General features: G+C 39.1%; 1 protein-coding gene across 4 annotated transcripts in view; it reads right to left on the minus strand.

The window, feature by feature from the left end:
• The window catches only part of LOC133499419 (tenascin-like), a 137,771-nt gene extending 128,727 nt beyond the window's left edge, over positions 1–9,044 (minus strand). For all 4 annotated transcript variants that reach the window (XM_061817440.1, XM_061817441.1, XM_061817443.1 and 1 more), the window contains exon 1: positions 8,884–9,044. The gene's annotated coding sequence lies outside the window, so the exon portion shown is untranslated. The remainder of the gene's footprint in view (positions 1–8,883) is intronic.
• Positions 9,045–9,465: the final 421 nt, after the last annotated feature.

A 9,465-nucleotide genomic window follows, 5' to 3' on the forward strand; every position in this document is an offset into this window, starting at 1 on the left:
GAGCGAGGTCGTATTTTCTTCTCATCCAGGAACTGTCAGATGCTCAGGATATTGTATCCACGCATTTTGTAATGTAATGTAATGAACCAGCCACAAGTTGACCTCTCACAATGCCCGGCTCTTCTCACGTATTGAATGAAACAAATGGCACATCTCTTTGAAGATGTGCTGGCGGATCGTATGGCGGACAATGAAAGGTAAAACTCGTTTGGCTTTTATATGTATCTTTTGTGACATCAGTCCTGGAACGTTTATGACACACCGCATTTAAGGGTGATAACTGATCACCTTAACGCCATCGAAGCATGTTTCAAGTAATAAAGTGCATATTTCCTCCAAATGTGTATCGAGGCTTGTCTCGTTTAGGGGAGGAGCTGGAAGTACTGAAGTCCGAAAACCACACTGCCTGTCTGAATGACGTGATTTTTTTCAAGAAGCGGTTCAGATTCTTCCAATATATAAAAATTAAAATAAAAACCCTCACACAAGCTCCATTCAAAATGGTTTTTGTTTGTTTGTTTGATTTATAGTCTTGCACTGACCTAAAAGTTTGGATGATGATTTTATAGTTTGTATAGGCAACTAGATTTTGGAGAGTCTATGGACGTTGGAGCTATCTTGGACAGTTGAGTGCTGTTGTCCTCAAAAAATGACTTGCACTGGAGAACATTTCTTGCCTTTTAGGGAACCCATTTTGACACCCCACCCCGACATTTAAGACATGCTTATTTTATTTACTGTCGTTTCCTTGAGACAGGGTGGTTTTTGATTGGCTATATTCCATTCACATCACAACTGATGGCAGAATGATTTAGAAGTCACTTCTCCTCCACAGACCAAGACTTTTTGTCTTGAATATTAAACACTGTAATCATTATTTAAGATTGTTGGCCTCGACCTGTTTCTTCTTTTCCTTTCAGCTTGTCCCATTAGGGGTCGCCATAGTGTGTCATCTTTTTCCATCTTAGCCTATCTTCTGCATCTTCCTCTCTAACCCCAACTGCCCTCACATTCTTCCCTCACCACATCCATAAACCTTCTTTTTGGTCTTCCTCTCGCTCTTTTGCCTGGCAGCTCCATCCTCAGCACCCTTCTACCAATATAGTCACTCTCTCGTCTCTGGACATGTCCAAACCATAGAAGTCTGCTCTCTCAAACCTTGTCTGCAAAACATCCAACTTTGGCTGTCCCTCTAATGAGCTCATTTCTAATCTTATCCTTCCTGCTCATTCCTAGCAAGAACCTCAACATCTTCATTTCTGCTCAGCCTGTTTAAGAACCTAAAATTGGAATGAATTGAAATGAATCCACACTTAACACCTGTGAGCCCTCAGGGCACTCCCATAGGATAATCTTATATGATTTAAGATTGTCTGGTCTGCTTGGTCGGCAAGGGGAAAAAATTGGCACAAAAACAGGCCAAATGTCTTTATGTGTATTGGGCCTTAGCAGTAATGTAAATCACTGTCTAGGTGTGTGCTTTACTACCCTAAAGTTTTATATACAGGCATATAAATTGGATAAATAAACTAGTCTAATGTTAAGTGATCATGTCAATATATAATGTTTATTTTCTTTGGTTACTAGACTTTTTTTTTATTACGCTTCCCTTTTCTAATGTAAGTACTAATATAAATAGCATACACACTTATGTACAGTTTAAAAAATACTTGAAATTTGTCCAACAACCATCTGTATTCATGGTTTCACTAAACTCAAATGTCTTGTATTTTTTAATTATATTAATGAAAAGGTTTACATATTTCTAAATATTAACTTCAATCAATTACATTTGATTAATTAAGTACAACACCAATCTAGGATCGTGTGCTTTTTGAAATCATTACTGATTTAAAAAAATGTACAGATTTATAGTTTAGCTTTCTATTCAGGGGACACTCCCCTTGACTTTTGTAGATACAGTATGCCCCCTCAGTAAGAAAATCAATGTCATTGCCAAACAACCCTAGCCTCACCCAATTGGGGGCAAAGCAAGGAGGTCTCAGCAGTTCGCATTCTCCTGGAACCTGGTGTGTGTGTGTGTGGGGGGGGGGTGTAAATGGATGGAGAGAAGTGATGAATAGATGAAGCGGCGATGGAGGAAGAAAAAGGATGGATTATGAGGATGAAGGTTTTCCGTTTCAGGTCTTAAAATTTCTCAGACCTACACTGAAAGAAGTAATAAGAGGTTAGTAATATGAGCCTTACCTTTTAATTATTTCTTAAATAAAAAGAGGGAATGTCTTATTTTATTTGGTATTACTGTGAAATAGCTTAATCAAGAAAGGGAGGGGAGGAAGGGAGAGATGGGGTTAGGATAAATGTGATTTGGTTGGGCGTCTTCTAAGGGAGAAAGGAAAGCTAGGGGAAGAAGGGATGGAAAAGGGGGTCATGGTTCAAGTTAGCGCAGTCCTATGCGCAATGTACCCCACACGTGGGGTAATTTGAAGCATTAGCCTTTTTTGGGACACGGTATATCACCAAAACTGTTCCGTTCATATTGAATCTGTCTGTTTGAAGGAGTGCACGACATCCTGAAATATAAATTAATTTATTAGTTAGCCCAAAAAAAGTTGAAAACGAAAAATGGCTAAATTTACCCCATTGTCCTGACCATGCACTACACTACCGGTTGAATTTATTTACTCCATCCATGCCACTGTGATGCGGGCGTAGCTGAGTCCTTGCTCAATATTAGTTTTTTTTAGATGTATTATTTATTTATAAATAGAATTATTGTTGTATCTTGCAGCATTTTTATCCAAATCTATACTGCTTTTTTATCTTCCTCTTCATGACTGTGCTTGTCAACACAATTTTTTTTTAGCACACTCCTTGTAACAGTCTTGGTGAGTAATTTCTGCAATATTTAATTACATTTGTGTACTGGACACAAATGGAACAATATATCAACAGCATCTTCTTTTAAAGTAAAATGAAAGCACGTGAGGCTCTTCAACCAGTTTCCAATTATTAGTAAGCTTAGTATGTTGCATTTTATCGTCTTCCAGCTGTCATGAGGTCCATCTGACTTTGGCCAATCAGCGATTGTGTAGCAGTTTACCGCTGCTTGCTATATAGATAACATTTCTGTGATAATGAGTTATGAGAAATAAATGGTTAAAAACATACAACCCTGATTCCAATAAAGTTGGGGACGTTTTGTTAACCATAAACCAAAAGTGAACACAAGTACTAGACTGGCCTGCCAATTGTCTAGACCTGTCTTCCATTGAAAATATGTGGCCCCTTATGAAGCAATGGAGACCCCTGACTGTTGAACAACTGAAACTGCACATCAAGCAAGAATGGGAAAGAATTGCACCTACAAACCTTCAACAATGAGTGTCTTCAGTTCCCAAATCTTTACTGAATGTTGTTAAAAGAAGAGGTGATCTAACACAGTGGTAGACATGACACTGTCCCAGCTTTTCTGGAACGTGTAGAAGCCATAAAATTTAAAGTTAATAATTATTTTATCAGTTTAAGCATTAAATATCTTGTCTTTGTACCAACATTTCTTCTAAGCTGCGTGCATATGGAGTTGCACACTGCTAATGTGGTCTCTGCGCACAACCCTAACATACAACTATTCAGTTTTTGGCATTTTCCAATGTGATACAATGAGTGAGGGATGACTTTTTGCTAAACCCAATGGCACGATTCACATATATTCTGTAAAAAAGCAAAAGGAGTCACTAATGGGTTCTTTTATTGAACACTTCAGGAGCACACCGAACTCTCTCTAACAATGAGCTGTTGTTTGACCACACATTTTCCCAACTAGTTTACCTTACGGTGGCCCCCTCCACACTTAAAGAGTTGCACTCATAATTACAGATGTTACAATACTTACGCCCATCAATGAGATTTACAATGACACCATCCTTATGCGCTGCCCACCACTGGTGCTTTTGTTAGTAACACAGTTTGCGCAACATAGAGCGAAGACGAGCTAGACATAGTACTTATGCTTACTCTCGATAGTAATGTGAAAGTAAAAAATGAAATTTAAGATGAAATCACTCTGTATGTGAATAATAAAAGCAAAGCCATGAAAATGAACAAGATTTTCTCTTTTTTTGACTGAGAAAGGTCTGGTCTGAAGCCAAAGTAGAAAGTGCAGGATGAGACTGTAATGTTAAAATTCCATTTTGGCACAGCTTGATCAAGGATGAAAGCACAGATAATACAGTGGACAAAAAGCTAATTCTGTATTTTAAATATGTATAGGGACTAAAATAACGTTTACCTTCAAACTGTGAGCATCATTTATCTTTAAGCATGTATTGTCAAAGATATTGTGCAAGCACAAATTTTGTTTTGCATGAAGAAAAACACACTGGAATATCATTGTGAATTAAAAAAAATGAAGAAAGTTGGAAGCGGTCTTTCAAATTTATAGTTCATATTTGTTTTGGTTTGATTAGCTATGTATTTTTCTGTGTAGTTAAAAGAACATTTATTGACATTTTCATTGTAAATTTGCAAAAACAAATTAAATTGTTCTTAAAAATGTTCTGATCAAAATGTAAGTCTGAGTCTTTTAATGAGCAATGTAACTTCAATGGATGACGCTGACCTTACCACAGTGCCCACGTCTGATGTTGCTCGGAGTGGTTAAAGGGAGCGGTCAGGGGCTTTGTGTGTTAGCTTTGACATAAAAAAAAAAAATTGACGGAACGTTGCTTTGTAGTGTATTTGATTGAATATAGGTTGAACATGATTTGAAAATAATTGTTCTATTCTATCCATCCATCCATTTTCTTTGCCGCTTATTCCTCACGAGGGTCGCGGGGTTGCTGGAGCCTTTCCCAGCTGTCAACAGGCAGGAGGTGGGTACACCCTGAATTGGTCGCCAGCCGATCGCAGGGCACATAGAGACAGACAGCCACGCTCACAATCACACCTAGGGACAATTTAGAGTGTCCAATTAATGTTTTATGTTTTTGGGATGTGAGAGGAAAACAGAGTGCCTGGAAAAAACCCATGCTGGCATGGGGAGAACATGCAAACTCCACACAGGCAGGTCTGGGATTGAACGCAGCACCTCAGAACTGTGAGGCCTACGCTTTACCATCTGAACCACCGTACTGCTGTTCTATTCTATTCTATTTTTAATGTTTAACAAAATCTCCCAACTTCAATGGGAATTTGGGGATGCATATGGAATACATTACACAAATAGCAAGAATTTGACTCTATTTAGGTAGTCGAGATGGAGAAAAAAATGGTAAATTACTGCAACCACAACAAGATCTCTTTTGTTTACTGTGGCATATGACATGTATGTTCACTCATCGGTTACATGTTGCCTGCTCAATTGCATCACATCATTGACCAAGTGTTTAAAGCTCCAGCTTGATTTATAATGCAGTGAATGGCCACTAAGTAGTATGTAGATGTAAGTGGTCCTGTTGATAATGCGGTTGTTTGCATGAATGGCTCAGCCAGTGTCTGTTGATCTAACAACTCATTACCTCCACAACCCCCCTAATCCTGTCCCCAGACAGACTGATGCCAGATCAGATGATTTCAAGCCTAAGGGACCCCTCTGTCAACAAAAACTGTAATATTACTCACTAGTCAATGGATCACCCTCCGTCAGTTACAGCTCTGAAATTAATTTTTGAACATTTGTCATGCTACTTTTCCACTATACCTTTTTGCATCATCAAGCAAACTCCTTGCCCTGGCACAAATGGTCAGAAAAATCAACCCACAACTTACGGGGTATGTACATACTTCCCCACAATTTTGAGGATGATGATGATGACCATCATCATCATTCTCAACATTGTAACTGACGATGTAAAATATTTACATCTCTATGGTTTGTAGATTTATGAACAATCAAATATTTGTGTAACGGGAAAGTTGCATTTTTAAAAATGTACATTTACCCATTCATTTTCGGGGCCGCTTATCCACACAAGTGTCGCAGCCTGTCCCAGCTATCTTAGTAGGCGGAGTACACCCTGAACTAATTGCACCCAATTGCACAAGTTAAGTTAAAAAGTTTGCAAAAAAATGTTATTTAAGGAAGAGCATTTGTAACAGATTTATTTTGAATGAGTTTGGCGTGACGTGGCCTCTCAGGGTTGGAGATGAGATCCTGCCCCAAGTGGAGGAGTTCAAGTATCTTGGGGTCTTGTACACAAGTGAGGGAAGAATGGAGTGGGAGATTGATAGCCAGATCAGTGCAGCGTCTTCAGTGATCCAGACTTTATATCGGTCCGTTGTGGTAAAAAGGGAGCTAAGTCGAAAGGAGAACCTCTCAATTTACTAGCCAATCTACATTCCTACCCTCACTTATGGGCACGAGTTGTGGGTTGTGAACCAAAGAACAAGATCCTGGATACAAGCAGTCAAAATTAATTTCCTTCACAGGGTGTTCAGGCTTTCCCTTAGAGATAGGGTGAGAAGCTCGGTCATCCGGGAGGGGCTCAGTGTTAACCCGTTGCTCCTCCGCATTGAGAGGAGCCTGTTGAGGAGGCCGGGATATCTGATTCAGGATCCCTCCCAAACTCCTCCCTGGTGAGGTGTTCCAGGCATGTCCCACCGGAAAGAGACCCGGGACGACCCAGAACACGCTGGAGAGACTTCGTCTCTAGGCTGGCCTGGGAACGCCTCAGAATCCCTTCAGAAGGAGCTGGATGAAGTGGCTGGGGAAAAGGAAGTCTGGGCATCCGTGCTGGAGCTACTGCCCTGGTGGCACAACCCGGAAAAGCATTAGAAGATTGATGGATGGATGGATGGAAGGATGGATCGAGTTTTCCATTGCTATTCTGCTTTTAAAAAGTCCTGTTAACAGCATTTTTTTTTTTTTTTTTTTTTGCACAAGGATGTCGACTAGAAACATTGTATATGCAATGCAAACACAAGTATTTGCATCACATCCACGTTTGCTTAGTTCTGGTAACCTTATAATAAGCTAGCAAAATGTATGTATGGATCTTTAATTTGGGGCATGTATACCAATGAAATTTAATTTTAGTAGTTGCATCCATCCATTTTTACACCACATGATAGTGCTCTATTAAAATACAAACAACTTCATCACTGTCATCGCCACATACTGTAATTGATATGAGATATGAGAAACAATTTAGTGCTCTATTTTTTTACTTTGATTTTTTAATTATTACAGAACCCGTTACTTATTTAAATGTATTACTACACACTAAACTTGAAGATCTTATTTATATGTTTAGCTAATGGTAGTGATACTAGAAACAACACAAAGATGTATGGTAGTTATTGTACTAGTGGTAGATAGATAGATAGATAGATAGATAGATAGATAGATAGATAGATAGATAGAGATAGATAGATAGATAGATAGATAGATAGATAGATAGATAGATAGAACTTTTCCTTCCATTTTCCTTCCTGATCCATCGATCATTGAAAACAAGGACTGGTGGAGGACTTTCCTCCGCGAGGATTTGTTCTGAAGGTTTTACTGTTCTTTGGTAAGAGTTCCTGTTACATCTGCAACTGGTCCCCTTAGTACACGATAAAACTCCCTATTTGACAACATATTAAAAAGTAAGGATGAAAATGTAACAAACTAAAGTTTCCCCAATCCCCAATCACCACCATCTGAATTTTCTTCATGCTCTCAATATTTGAGTAGGGGCCCATTCTACAGATGCACAAGAAACCTCAAAACACAAACATTCAAAACAGTCCGTAAATATAAGATCAATTTCACCTTCTGGCCTTTGTTATTTACAGGTGCTTAATGGAAACAGAGAGACGCTGAGATATTGTGTGATCAGAATGAAATGACGTCTGACGCCACAAGGCTTTGAGAGCAAGCCATTACTATGACACTTCCATCGAGTCACAATCTGTTTTTCCTATTGCTATTTCAACCCTTCACTGATATTTCCAGCACTTATAGATCATTAAGGTAGCACATTTCCTCTTTCTACTTTTCAGTTGCATGAGTTTGACATGAAACACTTTATAATGTGTTTCATTCACTGAGTTTCGAAATAGGTCTAATCCACAGTGTTCTTTTCACACATTGCATGGGATTCACTGCCATTCCTGTGCATGTTCAGAATGTTTATGAGGTTCTCCTGGAAGCTGCCCGCTCCCCCTTTGCCCCGAGTTCAATATCAGCACAGGTCCCTCAGCACAACATCCTGCTGCCACCCCGACATCGTACATTATTCATTATTCTATTAGAATTTAGTGTTCAAGAAGCTCTTGGGGATCAATGTCTGTTCAGCAAACTCACAAAGCAAGACATTCTGATGTGAAAGCTTTTTACAGCCACAAAAATGATCAGTATCTGTTACAGTTGCTCAGCGCAAGTCAGACAGAAGTGACGTGACAGAGCCTTTGATTAGACTACAAAGTCTTTTATAAATGCACTTGGGTCAATAGAAAGCAAACTTGGATCGATGGTCCCCAAGAATCAACAGCCTTGAGGGTTTGTCAACTTGATGAGATTCAGAAGGAAAGTGGGTTGATGAGTAAACATGACAGCATCAATATTACATGAGAGTCAGCATCCAGCGATTTCTTTCTTTAATGTCTGCAAGAGATCTGGGTCGAACCCTCTTAATACTTTGCATGAAAACCTCTTTTTTTCATGGATTAAGCTACATTGAGTATCAGGATATGAAAAATAGAAAGTTTCAACCACAGAAGACAATTTTTTCTGTAAAGGAAATGCAAAAGCAAATGTGTTGTGCATTTTTAGTTGAAACAACTTCTCTCTATAGCTACGTAATACTGTATTTTATGAAATTGTAAAATGAAAAAAATATAACAGCTTTATATATTAAAGCCACAAAAGACCAGTTCCCAACAAAACATGACAAATGATTCCCCTGGATCCCAAAACTGAAACAAGAAGATGTCTACCTTGTTTATAGGGAGTCGGGGCACTCCTGTGGGATAGTCAGTGGTGCAGCTGGAGGGTTCTTGTGTTTCCCCAGAGAACTGAAACAGATGTCAGCATTGACACCTGTTCTGGCTCAAGCCTCGTCAGTGCTTCCTGCTTGGCCCGGGTGTCGGGGGTCGTTGCCCTGCCCCAAATTACACCCATCTCTCAGCCCCCTCACATGCTCTTAAGCACCGGAGCGGATTTATTCACTCATTAATACATTTCCACACATTTCTCATCTTTAGTAATTGGAAGTTTAAGAGCTTACTTCAATGATAATATATTCCTTAAACAATTTGGAAATAATAATAATAATAATTGCAATGATAGATTTGATAGAATAAACTAAATTAGTGATAAATATTTAAAAAATCTAAGGAGCTTACAGTCTTTTACCAGGGGACTACACCCAGGCTGCAAGGGGGTGTAAGCATGTGGTAGTGGTGGCTGGCCATCTGTTTGCCATGTTTAACAGTGGTCTCACATTCACATCAACGCCTTTATGATTGATTGATAGTCGGGAAAGCCAATATCTGCTGTGGCAAGAGGCACAAAGTAAT

This window comes from Syngnathoides biaculeatus, chromosome 4 (assembly GCF_019802595.1).
Source record: "Syngnathoides biaculeatus isolate LvHL_M chromosome 4, ASM1980259v1, whole genome shotgun sequence".
Lineage (NCBI taxonomy): Eukaryota > Metazoa > Chordata > Actinopteri > Syngnathiformes > Syngnathidae > Syngnathoides > Syngnathoides biaculeatus.